The 16,084-nt window shown below is 45.5% G+C and overlaps 1 long non-coding RNA gene across 1 annotated transcript; it reads left to right on the forward strand.

Moving 5' to 3' along the window:
* The first annotated feature begins 277 nt into the window (after positions 1–277).
* Positions 278–6,770, forward strand: LOC309393022. Its single transcript, XR_014175524.1, has 3 exons — positions 278–399; positions 6,020–6,194; positions 6,469–6,770. It is a non-coding gene; the product is annotated as an uncharacterized lncRNA (long non-coding RNA).
* The last annotated feature ends 9,314 nt before the right edge of the window (positions 6,771–16,084 follow it).

A 16,084-nucleotide genomic window follows, 5' to 3' on the forward strand; every position in this document is an offset into this window, starting at 1 on the left:
CCCTCCAGGGCATCCTAGGATCATCTAACAGCAGAGCTCCCTCAATTGCAAAATCTCCAAAGGCCATTGCATCCTCCCAGGGGTAGGTTTCAAATTTTTTTACTACGGATTCCGTGGGTGTGGCTAGGTGTGGGGAGCATGTGACTGGGTGGGCGTGGCCAACCTGACATCACTCACGCACACTCAGTCACATGACCCTACACCTAGCCACGCCCACCAAAACGATGGTGAAAGATTTTGGGACAGGGGGAAGACAGAGGGGGGGAAGAGAGGGGGAAAACTCCCCAAAATAATCCACCGGAGGATTTAGGGGGTGGAAAAGCCAGAAGTTTCCTTGAAGGAATTGAAGCATTCAACTTTGCATCCCGGAGGCCATGCCTGTGTTTATAAATCAGGCGGGTGAGTGGAGGGGGGGAGAACAACGGGAAGGAAAGGGTGGGAGATAGGAAAAACGCAGGAGGAGGCGCTGGACTGTGCAAGCAGGGTGGGAGGGAGGGAGGAAAGTACACCTGATCCTGGCTGGGGACAAGGGAGGGGGAGGAACCGGCTGCAACCCCCCAAATCACCCCCAGGCGTGGCAGGGGCCGTGGGAAATCGCAGAGGGCGGATTGCATGCGAGCGTTTGTGTTCTGTGGCCCAAAGGATAAAAGAAAGACGATTCTGGATTGTATCAACAGATTTCATACTTGCTTCCTTGTACTTCTTGACAAATGAATGAATGAATGAATGAATGAATGAATGAATGAATGAATGAATGAATGAATGAATGAATGAATGAATGAATGGAATCTAACCAAATGAAATTCAATGGTGAAGAAAACAAGGTTCTACATTTAAGCAAGAGAAACAAAATGCACAGGTACAGTATAGGTGGTTTCCTAACAGTTAGAATGTAGACTTACCTGATGTCCTTCCCTTTAACGCTTCTCAGCGGTTCCTCCCCAGGTGTTTCAAAAGTCTGGAAAAGTCAAAAAAATAAAAGTCAAAAAAAAATGCAGGTGTGAATATACTTATATATTCACCCTCCACTATCTCCACCCTCAGACTGAGCTTCTGCAAGTCCTACTATGACATGCTCAGTAATGGACACTCAAAACCTTCCCCAGAAGATCTAGATTGCTTACCTGGGGGGGAGGGCAGGGGGTGTTGGACCGCTGAGGAGGACACCCTGGCTCTATGGGGGGCAAGTGGCCCCCACATGATGTCTTTGGCTGGAAAACAAAGGAGGATGATAAGGACATTTGGGCTGAGCACAGGGAAATCCCTCCTGCCCAGTTAACCCTCCCAAAGAGCCTCTTTCCCTTCATGGCTCATCTCCTATCTAGTCTTGTAGCTACAGGTTACCTACCTCAGGGTGTCCCCTTGGCCCAAGGGAAGGGTGCATCTCTGGAACCACTGGAAAAAAGACAGACTTCTTTAGAAACACAAACTTATGGACCACCATCTTCCCTGTCAAATATTAGGTGCCAGCTGATACTTCTGGCACCTAAACTCTTCACCATTGCTACTGACGCTAAGGAGATAGTAAATCTATTGTTTTTAATTGTCTCCTACCTCTGTTATTGGGCCTGAGCTGCCTCCTCCATCTTCTCAGGTAGTTACCTGCCATCTTCCAAAGGTAATGGCAGGTAAATGACCCAGGACAGCCCAGTCAAGGTTTATGACATGTGCTGTGATGTCATAACCTTTGATCCAGCTGGGGGGGGGAGGATGCCAGGGGTTCCCCCTGCAGCAACTGTGGACCTTTCGATATGTAGGGTCACAAATGCTGAAAGAGGGACCCCGAGCGGTCTCAGGCAAAGTCTGTGGAATGAAAAGGGGAAATGGGGGAAAGCCCCCCCCCAAGGCTCCCAGGAGAACTGAGCCCCCAGAATGTTCCTCAAAGTGCTAAATGACTTGGGGAGGGGGGAAGAGGGGGGGTGTTGGAAGAAGGAGGGAGGGGGGAAGAAAAGGAGGGAAGGAGGGAGAGAAGGAGGGAGGGGAGAAAACAAATGGAAGGAAGGGAATGTTTAACTGGCTTCCTATCCAATAACTATGAAGGTTGAAGGAGTTTGTTGCAGGCCCTAGAGAGGACCTTTCTCCAAGGTTGAAGGGATCAAGTGGGTCACTCTACTCCCTCTCAATCCACCATCTCTCCTCCCTCTGTTTTCCATCCTGGATACCCTCAAGCCCACTCCTCTCCTCAAACAGACCACCTTCACTTAATTTCCTTTGAGATTTCCTTTGGGAAGTGGGAGATTGGAGGCAGACGGGGCAGCTGGGAAGGGGAGATGCTGTCTGGTCCATCATTTATGGAAAGATCGGATTGCAACGTCTTCTTGGTGCAGAAGTTTCCCAGCCAACTTTCCCAGCCAGCCTCTCACAATGCAAGTCAATGGGAGAAGCCGGACTCACTTAATGACAGTGGCTAAGCTATGCCCTCAGAGCTTGAAGCATTGTTGGAGACCCCACAGTCCCGCTGTTGCTCCCCTCTGGGAGGGGGTTTCCAAGGATTTCCAGCAGGACCCCCGGATTCTGTAAGGGCTTTATTCCCGATGCCCCCCGTCTGGCAAACTCAGGATTTCTTTTTTCTCCCCACGTACATCTATACATCCGAACTAGACTGGGTTGTTTCTCTGGGTCCTATAATATAGGTGTCTGTGTCGGTATAAACATAACATTTATTTATTTATTCATTTAGTCACTTTTGTGTAGTGTATATTGGAGGTGGCGACCCTTTGAGAGCTCTCTATGCAACCAAATTTCATTTGAATGTATGCTGATTAGTGTACATTTCAAGTGACAATAAAGTTATCCTATTCTATCCCAAATTCTATTCAATTCAATTCAATTCTATTCTATTCCATTCCATTCCATTCGATTCTATCCAATCCAATCCAATCCAATCCAATCCTATCCTATCCTACATTCTATTCGATTCTATTCTATCCTATCCTATCCTATTCTATCCTGTCCTATCCTATCCTACTCTACTCTATTCTCTTCTCTTCTATCCTATTCTACATTCTATTCTATTCTGTTCTGTTCTATTCTATTCTATTCTATTCTATTCTATCCTATAATTTTCTATCCTATCCTATCCTATCCTAAATTCTATTCTATCCTACATTCTATTCTATCATTTTCTATCCTATCCTATCCTAAATTCTATTCTATTCTATCCTATCCTATCCTATCCTATCCTAAATTCTATTCTATCCTACATTCTATTCTATCATTTTCTATCCTATCCTATCCTACATTCTATTCTATTCTATCCTATCCTATCCTATCCTATCCTATCCTATTCTATCCTGTCCTATCCTATCCTACTCTACTCTATTCTCTTCTCTTCTATCCTATCCTACATTCTATTCTATTCTGTTCTGTTCTATTCTATTCTATTCTATCCTATAATTTTCTATCCTATCCTATCCTATCCTAAATTCTATTCTATCCTACATTCTATTCTATCATTTTCTATCCTATCCTATCCTAAATTCTATTCTATTCTATCCTATCCTATCCTATCCTATCCTAAATTCTATTCTATTCTATCCTATCCTAAATTCTATTCTATTCTATACTATTCTATCCTAAATTCTATTCTATTCTATTCTATCCTATCCTATCCTATCCTAAATTCTATTCTATCCTACATTCTATTCTATCATTTTCTATCCTATCCTATCCTACATTCTATTCTATTCTATTCTATTCTATCCTATCCTATCCTATCCTATCCTATCCTATTCTATCCTGTCCTATCCTATCCTACTCTACTCTATTCTCTTCTCTTCTATCCTATCCTACATTCTATTCTATTCTGTTCTGTTCTATTCTATTCTATTCTATCCTATAATTTTCTATCCTATCCTATCCTATCCTATCCTATCCTAAATTCTATTCTATCCTACATTCTATTCTATCATTTTCTATCCTATCCTATCCTAAATTCTATTCTATTCTATCCTATCCTATCCTATCCTATCCTAAATTCTATTCTATTCTATCCTATCCTAAATTCTATTCTATTCTATACTATTCTATCCTAAATTCTATTCTATTCTATTCTATCCTATCCTACATTCTATTCTATTCTGGACTATCATTTTCTATCCTATCCTATCCTATCCTATCCTATCCTATCCTAAATTCTATTCTATTCTATACTATTCTATCCTAAATTCTATTCTATTCTATTCTATCCTATCCTACATTCTATTCTATTCTGGACTATCATTTTCTATCCTATCCTATCCTATCCTATCCTACCCTATCCTATCCTATCCTAAATTCTATTCTATTCTATTCTATTCTATTAATTCTATCCTATCCTATCCTACATTCTATTCTATTCTATCCTATTCTTTTTTATTCTATCCCATCCTATCCTATCCTTTCCTAAACTATGCTATGCTATCCTACTCTATTCTATCCTTTTCTATCCTATGCTATCCTTTTTTTCCTACATTCTATTCTATTCTATCCTATCCTTTTCTATCCTATCCTATCCTATCCTATCCTATCCTTTCCTAAGCTATGCTATGCTATCCTACTCTATTCTATCCTTTTCTATCCTATGCTATCCTTTTTTTCCTATCCTACATTCTATTCTATTCTACTCTACTCTATTCTATTCTATTCTAAATTCTATTCTATTCTATTCTCTGTTTGAGAAACTCAAAATGGATGCCTGGAAATGTAGTCATGACAACGGGGTTTATTTTTCATTAGCTGAGAGTTTTTGCTGCTCCTCCCAGTGGCTTCTTCGGTCTGATCCACTTGGGCAGGGGGATCCTAGGCAGGCAGGGAGTCGTTGGAATGTACCAACTCAAGACATTCTTAGGGGCCTTTCTGTGTTAACGGCCATGATCTTCCTGAGGGAGCAGCCCAGAAAATGGGGGTCCGGTTGTGTCTGAGGCCTCCTCCTCTAGAATAGGATAGAATAGAATAGAATGGGATAGGATAGGATAGGATAGAAGAGAGAAGAGAGAAGAGAAGAGAAGAGAGCTGGAAGGGACCCTGGAGGTCTTCTAGTCCAGCCCCCTGCTCAAGCAGGGGAACCTACATCATCCCAGACAAGTGGCTGTCTGGTCTCTTCTTCAAAACCTCCAGTGAAGGAGAGCCACAACCTCTGGAGGAAACTTCTGTTCCACTGGTGAATTCTCCTCACTGGTTGGAGGTTTCTCCTTCGTTCCAGGGTGCTTCTCTCTTTCTTTAGTTTCCATCCGTTGTTCCTTGTTTTGCCCTCTGGTGCTTTGGAGGATAATTTGTCCCCTTCTTCTTTGTGGCAGCCTCTCAAAGACTGGAATGATGCTATCATGTCAGCCCCAATTCTTCTATTCTTTGCACTAGCCAGACCCAAATCCTGCAGCCGTTCTTCCTAGGCTTTAGTCTCCAGGCCTTTGAGCATCTTAGTTGCTCTTCCCTGAACTTTTTCCAGGGTCCCAACATCTAATGGGGGCCAAAATTGGTTGCAGGATTCCAGTACTCTATTGAGGGAAGGAGCCTCCCCTTTGGCACAAATGGACCCCTTCGCTCCTCTCTCCAGCCATCGATCCTCCATGTCCAAAATGTGTGTCTCCTGTCCCCTCCGAGCCCCCATCACGGCCAACGCAGGGATCTCTTTCCTTTGGGGCTTCTTTCCCACTCGATCCGATGATGGCCAGGAAAGATCGGATGTTCCTCAGGAGCCCCAGGAAGGGATCCCAGAGAAAAGGGGGCAAGGAGCACCCCAGAGCATCTCCAGGGCAATTATGGAGGAGGAGAGCAGGAGAGACTCTGCTTCTCTCATCCTGCATCTGGTGGGAAACTGGGAATGTCTGAACGTCATCTTTGAATCCAAAGATGGTTTCCCAATTTCCCCGTCTCTGGGGCTCACTTTTCCCACTGCTCTTACGAGGTCAGGGAAAGGTTGGATGGGAGTCCTCATTACACCGTCAGATGAATTTAAAAAGGACAAATTGTCTAATTTCCCTTTTCTAACTTTACTAAATTTCTATTTTTAATGTTTTCCCAAATTCTGCTTTTTTATTAGGAAAGAAACAGGGAGACGTCACCTGACCATGCTTTGCAACCTCCCCCACTGGCTTCCCCGTTGACTTTGCCTGTTGGAAGCCCCTGAGAAGATGGCATTTGCTCACCACGTAACCCTGGGATGCTGCAACTATTGTCAGTGTGAGCCAGTTGCCAAGTGCCTGGATTGGGATCACGTGAGTGCAGGGAGACTGTCATGGCCTGCTTCTGAGTTGCCCTTTTCAGCCTTGTCATAACTTCCCACCGTTGCTAAATGAATGGGCATAAGTCAAGGACTGTCTGTATTGCAGATATTCAGAGAATCACAGAATGTAAGCCGTGAAAGGCCCCTTCACGATCATCTAGTCCAACCCTCTCCCCCGTGCAGGAACGGAAAGCCACAAATGCACTTTTCACATAGACGGATCTCTCATTCTTGCATTTTAATGGGGTTTTCTTTATTTTTATCAGGGATGAGATTGATAAGAATCATTCTGAGCCAAATCTGATGTCCTTGCAAGGAAGTGGACGTGACCTGGGAGGAGACTCACATCCAGCTCCATTGGGACCTCAAAGGCAGGAGGAACAGCAGCCACGCGGGCAAGAGGAGAAGCCATTTCAGTGCTGGATGGATGGGAAAAGGAAGAGGAGATCCCTCACTTCCCATCAAAGGATCCCCTCATGTGGAAACCACCTCAAGGAATGGAGTGTGGAGCTCTACTAGAGTCTTCGGTTGAATGGCTTGAAGAGATGCTTCCAGCCATTTCTGCACATTTCAATGAGACGTTTCCATCCCTTTTTCTTGGAGAAGACATCTGGATCAACCCAGCCAACCAGATGGAACCTTCAGGACCTTCCTTTTGAAGGTTGACTAGGGATGCCAGAAGACATCCTGCCAGGCAGTCTCTTGGTGGCTCAGAAGAAGCCTCTCTTGGGCGTCACAGAGAAGCCATCCCTGGACATTTTGCCTGGATTCAGTGGGCTCCTTGGCTTTGAGGTTCTCCACAGAAGATTCCAGCTATTCCTTCTCCGGTTCATACAGGAACATTGGAGCTTTCATGTCTTCAAGAGGTTCTCTCTTCTCTTCTGGTTTTGTAATGTTTTTCCTTGTGTTCCTTTTGGACTCTGTTTTATTAGGTGGTACCAGCTGGTCTCTGCATATCAATCACCCGCAGGTCACTCTACTTGAAGCTCCCGGCAGATGTTTCAATCGATGTTCAGATTGTTCAGGAACTTTTCCCTTCTTTAAGTCCTCCTCCTGGTCCTCTCCTTTACTGGGTGATGTCCCTCACCATGGTGGTCTGGTGAGGGATTCTCTTGCCCTGGAAGAGTCAGAAGGGGAGATTTAATAGCAGGTCTTCAAATGTGGCCTCCCCAATCTAATTGTCTGCTTTTCCTCCCTCCTCCCTCCTCCTAAGGGCTTCTCACCTCCTCAGCCTGTCCCTGAAGGTCTTGATGATGTTGGCCTTCTCCTCACTCAACTTCTGGGTTTCCTGCCGAAGTTTCTCCACTTCGGTCTTGAGGGCCACACGTTCCTCCACCATGGTCTCAAAGGTGTTGGCATTCCTGTAAATTATGAAGAGAAAGACAGATATTAGTTGTATCTAGATGATAGATAGATAGATAGATAGATAGATAGATAGATAGATAGATAGATAGATGGATGGATGGATGGATGGATGGATGGATGGATGGATGGATGGATCGATGGATGGATCGATGGATGGATCGATGGATGGATTCTTCTCTAAATTTCTTACCTGTCCAGTTGTTCCTCCATTTTTTGTTCTGAATGAGGAGCTCCCTTTACTCCCCAGCTTGCTCAAAAGTTCTGCTTGGGAGGCTGCAATATTTGTTCTTCTCAAAATCCACCTTCATTTCCAATTCCATGATTTTGTAAAAGAGGAAGACAAGTTGTTGGGCCTGAGCTGCCTCTTCCACCTCCTCAGGTAGTTACCTGCCATCTTTAAAAGGTAACGGCAGGTAAATGAGCCAGGACAGCCCAGTCAAGGTTTATGACATGTGCTGAGGAAGCTTCCTGCCATATTATAATAACTATTGGCACCTAGAAGATAAAGTACTAGCATGAACATTTGATTAGGAAATAAAGAAGATAGGTTTTGGGGTGGGTGAGGACATTTCTGGGCTTTCTCTAGAAGGGAGACTTCCTGCTGCCCTCCATGCCTTCTGCCCCCCCCCCCCAAAGGCAAAGGGCCAACGGTGGAGGAGGAGACATTCTGGGCAAAGGAGGATGGACTTGGATCTCTGCTCTGGTGACCTTTTGAGAGGTCTTTTTCTCTGGAGTCCTTGGGTTCCTCTCATGGAGGCCTCCAACCATGCCCCAGTCCCTAGTTGGGGTGCTTCAGCTCCTTCCTCCTCCAGGTTCTTCTCTGATTTTTCCAGCCACTGATGGGAATGTGGTTGGGACCCTTCAGGACCTTCTTCCAGCAGCATTCTCAGCGTCTTCTTCAGCCAGTCTTCGAGAATAGGTCTCAGTTCTTCTCAGAGCGCAAAGAGGTTGAGCTGTTCTTGAAGCCGCTTGAGTACGTAGTCCAGAGAAGCTGCTGGAGAGACCTTCTGAAGGGCCTCTATGGACTTCTCCGGCCATCCCTTCCTCTGCCTCTGATTTCCCCAGTTTCCCCGGAGCTTCCACCGGTGCCTCCTCCTCTCCTTTGGATGTCCCAGGCCTTTCTCCTTGCAGGTGAAAGATGGACTGGGGCTGGTTCTTGAATGCCAGGTGTTGACTTGCTCTTGTTAATTTGAAGCAGAGTCCTTCCTCAGATCTCTCTATCAGAAGGGGAATATTGCCTTCGATATAAATATCACTGTATTTCTAAGCTGTTTCAAGAAATAATTGTCATCTACCTCCCTTAGCCAGGGCTGCTGTCTAAAGTTTTTCTCACCTCCTCAGCCTTTCCCTGAAGTTCTTCAGGATGACCGTTTTCTCCTCTGTTAACTTCAGGTTTTCCAGGAGGAAGGAAGAGGGGGGAGGGGAGGAAGAGGGGGAGAGAGGGAGGAAGGAGGAGGGGGTGAAGGAAGGGGGAAGAAGAGGGGAGGAGGGGGGTCCCTCTACTTGAAGCTCCCGGCAGATGTTTCTATCGATGTTTGGATTCTTCAGAAACTTTTCCGTTCTTTAAGTCCTCCTCCTGGTCCTCTCCTTTCCCGTGTGACGTCCCTCACCAAGGTGGTCTGTTGAGGGACTCTCTTGCCCTGGAAGAAGCAGAAGGGGAGAATTAATTGCCGGTCTTCAAATGTGGCCTCCCCAGTCTAATATTCAGCTATTCCCCCCTCCCCCCTCCTGCCTAAGGGCTCCTCACCTCCTCAGCCGGTCCCTGAAGGTCTTATTCAGGAAGGCCACCTCCCCGCTCAACCTCCGGTTTTCCTGCTGAACTGTCTCCACTTCGGCCTTGAGGGCCACGCGTTCCTCCACCATGGTTGCAAAGAGCTTGGAATTCCTGTAAATAATGAAGAGAAAGAGAAGAAATTAGTTCTATCTAGATGATAGATAGATGGATGGGTGGGTGGGTGGATTCTTCTCTTAATTTCTTAACTGTCCAGTTGTTCCTGGAGTTTTTTGTTGAGAATGAGGAGCTCCCTTTTCTCCCCAGCTTGCTCCAGAACTCTGCAGAGGAGGCTGCGATATTCGTCTTTTTCAAACTTGACTTTTTCCTCCAGCTCCATGATTCTGAAAAAGAGGAAGACAAGAGCGAAATTAGCCCCCTCCGGTTTTCTCTCGAACCATCCAATCTATTTAAAATTAAAACTGCCTAACAATCCCCGGCACTCCCTTTCCCTTCCATGCTAAGTGGTTTAGTTTTGTCTTTTTGCCAAAGTCAGGGCTGCTGCCAGAGAATATCTCCCCTCCCCTCCTTCTTTTCTAGCTCCCTGCAGAGTTCTTGGTTCTTACTTGCATCCGTTTTCTGGAGCTTCTCATTCCTCCATGTTCTGCTGCTGCAAAGACAAAGACCAGAGAGAAATTAGCCCCTTGTTTTTCTCAATTGAAGCATCAAACGTTTCCTTCAGTTAAAAAATATTTCAAAATACCTTTACGTCTCTGTCTCTGTGCATAAGTTCAGTGTTGCCATTCCTACCAGAACAATCAGAAATCTCTCCTTACAGGGAAGAGGGCTTTAACCATTGGGGGAAGCCACCCATTTAGCCCAAGTCAGGGCTGCTGCCAGGGAAGGTCTCCCCTCCTCTCCTTCTTCTCCAGCTCCCTGCAGAGTTCTGCGTTGTTATTGACAAGATGAAAGTTTTGCTTCCGGAGCTCCTCATTCCACTGTTTTGCGTTGTTGTAAATACGAGGACCGGAGAGAAATTGGCCCACTGATTTTTTTTCTTGCAAGTTTTTCTTCAATTGAAAACTATTAAAAATGCCTTTATGTCCTGAAAATACCTTTCTGTGTGTAAATTCAGTGTTGCTATTTCAAAATACCTTTACGTCTCTCTCTGTTTGTATATAAGTTCAGTGTTGCTATTCCTACCAGAACAATCAGAAACCTCTCCTTACAGGAAACATGGCTGTCACCACTTATGGGGTATGTTAGAAAGGCTCAGGAAAAGTGGGAAATGGGTAGATTTTCCAGGAGAGTCTTAAGGGAATTGATTAGTACTTAAACATTAAGGTTAGCATCACTATGCTTATAAGAGTTGGATTACTTCATGCTTTTTTTACTTCCGTATTTAGCCAAGAAAGTCTACACACCCCTGTTAAAATGCCCCGTTTTGGAGATGCAAAATAAAGAACCAGACCAAGACAAATCACTTATGAGTCCTTCTTCTGTTCATAGAACCTATAACTGTGATCGCTAACCTTTTTCTCCTCACCTGTTGAAACTGCACCCTCACCCATAATGCAATGCGCCCTGCCCCATGTGCATGCGCACCCCCCTGTCTTCCCCCACCCCACCACATGCATGGGACTCCCCCGTGCTCCCCCCGTGTTCTCCCAGCACATGCGCCCGACCCCCTAAGCCCCGTTTTGGGCCTAGGAAGCCCTCCTGAAGCCTCATGGGATCCCAAATGGACTGGGGTGATGGTGGTGGGGTCCCGCATGTACACCCACTCCCCTGCCCTGTTTTGGGCCTAGCAGGCCTCCCTGAAGCCTCCCGAAACCAAAAACGGGGGTCATGGGGTGGGGGTGGGGGCTGGCTATTGCGCATCTAGGTGTTTTCTGACATTTCTTCAGCTGCCCCTTAGAGCAAAGGCCTTTGTCTCCGTATCTTAGGTAGAAGGTTGGCCCCCTCCCCTCTCCTAGAAGGATGAAATGTTTGAGGAAATATTAAAAAGGCAGAATGTGACATTTTCCCTAAAGGAGAAAGGCAACTTCCAGGATGCCAGCTCTTCCCCTGATTCCTGGCTCTCCCTGTCAGGAAATGACTCCCGGTTGCATCTCCCTTCCCTGAGCTTCGACCCGTTGCTTTTTCTCCTGCCTTCGGGGCCTTTGGGAAATGGATCGACCGGCTCTTCCGCGTGGGAGTCACTCCAATATCGGACTGTGGCAAACCAATATCTGTCATGGGCAGGCTCCCTTGCCGTCAGAAGTGGAGGACTACCCGTACAGTATTATCATGCTTTCTGTTTAGCCCTCGAGGGCCCTTCCCACTTGAGGAGGGGAGGTTTTCCCCGCTCTCTTCCATCAAGCACCCAAATGCAGACAGACCAGTGGTGGGTTCCGGGCGGTATGGTTCGGTACGGGCGGACTGGTGATAGCTGGGAGCAGCGGCTACCGTACCGGAATGGTGGGACGTTCCTTACCGCTTTTTGAGGCAAACGGGCCAATTGCATTCGTTCAAACAGCGTACAGCTCCTGCACGACCTTTGCCGACCAGCTGATTGTCGCTGGGCAGTGGCATGTGCGTTTGTGTGCAGAGCGTGTGTCCGCCGAGGACGCCCGGCCCTGTCGTAGCATACCGGTTGCGATGGGATCCGGAACCCACTACTGAGCCAGACCCTCCGTTTGTGACAAGAGCCGTGAGCATCTCCCTCATCTAATTGCTTCCTCTAATTGCTTGGTTAGGGTTATTTGTGAAGTAAATGCCGTTTAATTATCTGCAGGGGGGAAAATCCTAACAAACGTATTTGAAAAGCGGCTGCTTGAAAGGAATCGTTTGATCCGAAGAAAAAAATACACCCGCAGGCAGAGCTGATTCCTGCCCCGAGCTAAACAATCAAGACGATGTATTAAGACTGATTTTGTTGGAATCTCAATCAGAGCAGCTCTGGGACTGCTATCGGACTACAATCCCAAGTCAGAGGGGCCAAAACTGAGGGTGTGGGACCCCAAGCCTTACAACAATGGGAAGGTGTCCTCAATAAGGTCAAAAAAGTCAACATGGCTGGTGCAAATGTGATGGAAGACATCTCTTCTTCTATATGCCTGGGATGAAGCTGCTGAAAAAATCTCTTTGCTGCCATCTAGTGGTCATTTAGTTAAAAATGCTAAAAAACGTTTTTAAAAAGTTCCAAGGCAAAGCTGATTGTCTGAACTTTTTAAAAACTTTTTTTAAAGCATTTCTTTACTACTGGTTCAGGCGAACCAATAGCATTTTTACTACCAGTTCGGGCAAACTAGCCTGAACTGGTAGCATTTCACCCCTGTCCTGTAGTCCTTCTCTTCATTAGACTAGACCAGGGGTGGGGAACTGTGGCTCTTTTGCGACTTGTGGACTTCAACTCCCAGAATTCCTGAGGCAGCTATGTTGGTTCTGGAATTCTGGGAGTTGAAGTCCACAAGTCGCAAAAGAGCCACAGTTCCCCACCCCTGGACTAGACATATCCAGTCCCACAATCAATTTTCATATGGTTTCGCTTCCAGGCCCCTGATCATCTCTGTTGCTCTTCTCTGCACAATAAGGGAGTTGCCCTTAGCATTTGAGTGGACCTCAACTGTTCTGACAGTCCTCTAAAGCGTGTTTTCAATTGAGAATCCTTATTTGTTCTTTTAACAATAAAGGAAGAGTTGCCAGATGAAGTTATGGAATGGACTAAGGTTAAATCCCAGTAGGATGCCCAGGGACTGTGGCATCCTACACTTTGGCAATTGTAAAAAGACCACAGTTACCAACAGACCTCTTTAGCAAGATTTATTGAGATGAAAGGGAACTGGATGTAAGATGTTCCTTTGTGTTCAAGTCTGGCCTCAGAAGGATAATGTAGCACTTGGGGATGAAGATGCAGCCCAGCAGCCCAGCACTGGAGGCCAGGATGGAGAAGACCTGCACAGCCACCATGTATCTCCCTTTGGTGCTCAGATAGGTGGTCAGAAAAGTCACCCAGAGACTGCAGAAGACCAGCATGCTGAAGGTGATCAGCTTGGCTTCATTGAAGGCCCCAGGCAGATTCCTGGCCAGAAACCCCACCGTGAAGCAGATGGCAGCCAGGAAGCCCATGTAGCCGAGGGTGATGCAGAACAGATTCTACAATGTAGAGTCAGATTCTACAATGACAACAGCCCCTTTGTTGCATTGCAGGATGATCTCTCCAGGCTGGGAGTGGAGGTCAGAGTCAGGGAAGGGGGGAGAAACTCCCAGCCAGATGGAACAGATGATAATTTGGACAGCAGAAGAAGAAAGGATGATGGAGTTGGCCAAGCTCTTCCCCAACCATCTCTTCACTTGGTTTCCTGGTTTTGTGGCCAGGAAAGCCAAGACCATCATGATGGTTTTGGCCAAGAGAGAAGAAACAGCAACTGAGAAGATGATGCTGAAGACCGTTTGTCGGAGAAGGCAGGTGGCTTTCCTTGGTTGACCAATGAAGAGAGAAGGAGACAAGAAGCAAAGAAGGAGGGAGACCAGGAGGATGTAGGAGAGGTCCCGGTTGTTGGCCTTGACAATGGGAGTTTCTTGATATTTAATGAAGATGATTAAGACAAGGCCTGTGATTAAGAACAAGACTAGAGCAAAAGAGATTAGGGTGATGGTCAGATCTTCTTCATAAGACAGGAATGTTATAACTTTGGGGATACATCCAACTTGTTTGTCATTTGGATATTTATCATCTGGACACTTGGTGCATTTTTCTGTATCTGAAAAACCAAAAAAGATTAAAGGCAATTAAAGGCAATATTCCTTTAATATTCTATCCTTTTATCTTTCAAGAAAGATCTTATTGGGACAATAACTGATAACAGGATCAATAACTGATTGCAGTATTTTCCAAGACATGTTTCTTAATGATTTCACAGACATTTTCCCAAGATATGCTTCTTAATGTTTTCACAAAAAATGATAAAAAGAATATCATTTTCCAAATAATATGAGGCTAAGTCTATGAAATTGGAGGAAGTCTAGGGATGTTAATTATTTCTTATCTAATGAGCAGAATCCTCATAGCAACCTACATTATTAGAGATCAATAATTAATCAGATAACTTTTCTTGGTAAACACCCTGCTCAGACCTCATTTGGAAATTTATCATCCAGAAACTTGGTGCATATTTCAGAAGATGTTTATGTTTATGGTGGTTGCTGATCTTGATAGAAATTGTTGGGCTGATATATATCTTTCTGCAACAATTTTGGGGGACAACGTAATGTAAGTCTGCTTCAGATGAGGAAAAGAAATGGACCTAAGGCAATTCCTTAATTTACAAAGAACTGAGATGTTCCTTGAAAGGTACCATATTTTCCAGAGTATAAGATGCACCATTTCCCCCCTAAAAGAGAGTGAAAATTTGGGTGCATCTTAATGACCAAATGCAGCCCTGCTCACCCCCTGGCCCCCACCCTTTGGCCTCTGCCTCCCAGCAATTTACCTCCTTGCAGCAAATGGAGCTTCTGGAGAAAATGGGGCTTGCGGAGGCAGCAATAGGCTATGGCAATCCCTGCAGCCTGAAACAGCTGATCATAGTGCTTAAACTGAAAGTGAAATTTGCTGTTTGCTGCAAAGAGGCAAATTGCTGGGAGGCAGAAGCAGATATTTTTCTTTTAATCAGTCTAGACTGAAACAGGCTGTTTGCTTCAAGGAGGTAAGATCGGAGAGCGCGTGGGCGCGTCTTCGCTGACAGGCTGTTCGGAGTGAAAAAAGAAAGCTGAAGGATGCGGTGGCGGAGCGGTGAGGTGTAGACTCCCTTCATTCCTATTACCAACTTTAAAATCTGTCAGCTGTGCAAACTTGAACTTTTGGCTTGATTTGGAGAGGTGCGGCTGGAGGGGAGGGGGATTTCCCCCCCCCCCCCTTGGACAAGCGGCTGGAAACAAGTGAGGTCTCAGCCCCAAGGGAAGGAGGAGGGGGAGAGTCAAACCAAAGATGTCACACCCCTATTAAATGGTTTTTCAGATTTAAACTTTTAAGGTTTAAGACAATGAGATCTGGAAGCCTTGGGAACTTTGAATTTTGAAAACTTTATTTGTTGCCTCAATACCCGAAGCTGGCAGGGCAAGATGGCACACTTCCGTTGTCTTCATGAAATGTGAAACTTGACTCCACCTTTTAGCTCCAGGCTTCCGGTCTTTGTCTCCATGCTACCTGGATAATTCTCTTGTGGATTGTTTGCTTCTGAACCCCCTGGAGTGAAAAACGACTGCTCTTTTGCCAGGCTGATTAGAAAATTGCCCTGTGCCTGGACTCTCTGTCTCCTGGACTCTCTTGGCTGTTCTATCTCTCTGATTGATTCTTCTTTATACTGACTGGACTCTTTATTTTATAAACAATGGCATCTAAAAGACCACCTCCTGGAAAGTCAGGCTTTGCTGCCTCTGCCCCAACATCTGCAACCTCCAGTCCTAGCATACAATCAACATTAACAGCCTTCAAGCAAACTAAATCTACGGACCTGGAGCTTCATCAAATGCTTTAACAACTTCTACAGGGACAAGAGGAAATAAAGAGACAATTGAAGGAGATGAAAGAAGAAATTAAAGAGAACCAGGATAAAATTAATAAGAACTCACAGAGACTGGATCTTTTGGAAGATGGGGCGGCTGAGATGAAGGGGGGGATAGAGGGTGTGCAGAGGGGAAACAAAGAACTTGACACCCAACAAATGAAAATAGAGTTTGAGAGAATGTCTTTTTATCTTAGATTTCAGAACGTGATGGAGACAGATGATGAAAACATAAGGGACATCATGACAACCATTTTGGCT

This window comes from Natrix helvetica (assembly GCF_964273705.1).
Source record: "Natrix helvetica genome assembly, chromosome: 5".
NCBI classification, from domain to species: domain Eukaryota; kingdom Metazoa; phylum Chordata; class Lepidosauria; order Squamata; family Natricidae; genus Natrix; species Natrix helvetica.